The 3,110-nt window shown below is 40.5% G+C and overlaps 1 pseudogene across 1 annotated transcript; it reads left to right on the top strand.

Moving 5' to 3' along the window:
- The first annotated feature begins 1,358 nt into the window (after positions 1–1,358).
- On the top strand, positions 1,359–1,984 carry LOC308650102 (COP9 signalosome complex subunit 8-like; annotated as a pseudogene). Its single transcript has one exon. The product of its transcript is annotated as a COP9 signalosome complex subunit 8-like (transcript).
- Positions 1,985–3,110: the final 1,126 nt, after the last annotated feature.

Raw genomic sequence — 3,110 nt, 5'->3', positions numbered from 1 at the left:
CTTCTGTAAGAATGGACATAATTTGAAAAATTTTTTTAGATTCAATCTCCAATTCAATAGACTGTGAATGAAAATCTGAAAGCCTCCCCATGAATACATAAAAATATTCATTTTTTTCTCTCTTTGGATAATTTGAGAATAGGCAATGGTTTTAATAAAACCTCTCTAAATAACATAAGTGTTACCATTCTGGTTTAAAACATTTGTATTCATTTATGCTTTGTCTATGGAGAACAAAATGCAGATTTGAATATTAGTTAGTTGCTTTGTTGTAGATAATCAGTGGAGTTCATTTATGTCCTAGGACAAAACTATGTTTTCACCTGCATTTTCCAACTTGATTTCTGAACAAGTAGGTAACCAAAAAAAAAAAATCTCTATTGTGTGTGCTAGATGTCCATGCAGTCAGTAATTCATCCAGTTCACCAGTTACTGCAGTTACTGCAGTCAAAGGATGTATTTCCAAAAAAGATAGAAAGCAAGCATGCTGGAGGCATTTTCAGTCATTGCCTGGCTGATTTTCCTTCTCTGCTAATGTGCTATTTCTAGTAAGATGAAATTATTCAGTGTTGGTGGTCTGCATTTCCAAATCAGCATTCTTTTCTGGGTTAGAAATGGCATAATCTCATGATTTCACCTGCTCTCTCCCCATGCCATCCACATGTGGTGGGGGGAATGTTCTAGGCTTGCTAATGTTACATTTCAAAAAGGAAATTAGTCTCAGCCCAAAAGAGGGTAAAAATAAGAGGGATAGGAAGCTTTTAGAGGCTTTTACATTCTGATTAGGCAACAGATAGCAAGTTCCTTAACTTGACAACTGGTTATCACCAGCCTCCTCTTCCTGGTTCCAGCAGCATCTCAGGCTGCATTTTACAGGGCCTCAGTAGCCTCTTAACACTCCTCTTCACTTTCTTAGGCACTGGTCTCTCAAGCCAGAGACCAAAAGAAAAACAGCCATAGAATAATAATCTTAGTAAAGCAGATTGTCATAGGCACATACACAGGGGCACTGAACAAAACAGCCCTCCTGTCTTTCCCATTTTATACAGCACCTTCATTAAGCAGACCATGACAACCATGTTAGCAGTGTCTCTGAGTGACCTTGGCACATGCTATGCTATTGAACTCTTAAATGTCTGGTGCTGGTGAGGGATTAGGAGAACTTGAACCATAGCGGTGAAGAAACCCTGAGGCTATAAGACTACTAACACTGATCTGGTTCCTTTTACTTCATTAGTTGAAGGGTCACTAATTCATTTAAAGAACAAATAATGGGTTATCTCAGCACAGCAAGGTGCCTATAGGGACAGTCAGAGGTCTGACAGTCAGAAGATGGCGCTGAAAGACTGCCCGGGAAGATGCCAGTGGCAATGATGGCGGAGACGCCTTCAGTTTCAAAAAGTTGCCAGATCAGTGTGAGAACCAGGAGCTCCAGGCTCCTGTTGGAATTGCTACATTCCCAAGGTATGGTCAGCTTCTTGCTTTATATTTGCTCCACAATGACATGAATAATGCAAGATATCTTTGAAAAAGGATGCCACAGGCTATAAAAACTGCAAATTCTGAATTTGGGGTAATTTGGTCAGTAGAACAGAGAATCTGGCTGCGAGATTTCCTTGGGATCTGTATTACTATTAGTGCCCACCAGGGGTCCAAGATGTCCAGCCAATTATGTGAGCACTTAGAGATGCAACAAGAAGTGCCTTCACCCTGGTCTCTCAAGCATACATTTCAATAATTGCTCATGATTTTGCAGCCTGTTGGGCTTCCTGTAGAAGAGGCTGTGAAGGTATATTGGTACAAGGATGGCAAGCTGACTTCACCATGAGAATGGCTCTGCCCAGAAAGCCAGTTGCAGGGTCGCTGGATGTTTCCTTTAACAGGTTTATTTCCTTATCAGAGCCTGGCCCAGTTCCACCAATCCCCAATATACAGCAGTTAGCCAGACTGACCGATGATGAGGCTTTCCTTGAAAATTGATGTACCACTCTGATTTCAGCGTCCACTTCGGAATCCTGTACAAAGACAAATACAGAAATTTATAATTTTCATTTTCAATTTACTGGATGGATTATAAGCACTTCAACATTCCTTACTGAGTATGTAATGACCTACATATATTATATTAAAAATGTCATATATATTTTGTCCTTAAATATTATGCTAAATAGTTGTTAAAGCAATTCTCATGTTGTAATATTTAACAATTTGATTGGAGCCCATCAACATTCCGCGGTTAGTTTATATTTCTTGGAGATTTGTAACTCAAGCTCCACTGCTTGGTGTACAGCAATGCTGTGGGCTATCTTCCCCACCAGCACACACCCCCACCTGCACCAGTGGTTAATAGCCAAAGCAATGCACATGGACAGGACTGTGCTCAGGACAGATCCTGAATTGCTGGGGTTATGATCCACCTTCTTTGGAGAAAATATACTCTTTTCTCCTTGCCTCTGGAGAATCATGAACAGGTATAGAAATATAGCTAAGGAGCAAATAGACCATTTTCTGAGTAAACTAGTTCATTAGCTTTAGGGTTTTTTGTTTGTTTGTTTGTTTTTAATATAGTGAGTACATTCATTGCTGGCAATGGCGGGTTTTCCTTGCCAATGCGATGATCATAAATACTAAGTTTGTACATTTTCTTTTAGAAGAAGGGGAAGTTTAAGTGTACAATGCCTTGTGTGCGTAAGAAAGCAATTACAAGTGATACACTTGGTACAACTCTCCTGCATCCAATTGGTTGCTTATATTTGTCCCATGGTTCAAGTTCTGCCTTTCAAAGAAGTACTGAACAAGTCTTCCTTCTTTCTTTTTTTTTTTTGGGGGGGGTGGGGGGGGCGCTGGAGGGGCCGAGAATTGAACTCTGGCATTTGACCACTGAGCCACATCCCCAGCCCTGTTGTTTTATTTTATTTTTTTTACTTAGAGACAAGAGTCTCACTGAGTGGCTTAGTTCCTTGCTTTTACTGAGACTGGCTTTGAACTCTGGATCCTCCTGCCTCAGCCTCCCAAACCACTGAGATTACAGGTGTGCGCCACTGCTCCTGGTCAAGTCTTTATTCTTTAGGTGACTGCCATCCAAATAATTTGTTTATTGCATCTTTAGG

The sequence above is a fragment of the Spermophilus citellus genome (genome assembly GCF_964194105.1).
Source record: "Spermophilus citellus genome assembly, chromosome: 1".
In the NCBI taxonomy this organism is placed as follows: domain Eukaryota; kingdom Metazoa; phylum Chordata; class Mammalia; order Rodentia; family Sciuridae; genus Spermophilus; species Spermophilus citellus.
This window is presented reverse-complemented; position numbering and strand designations above follow the sequence as displayed.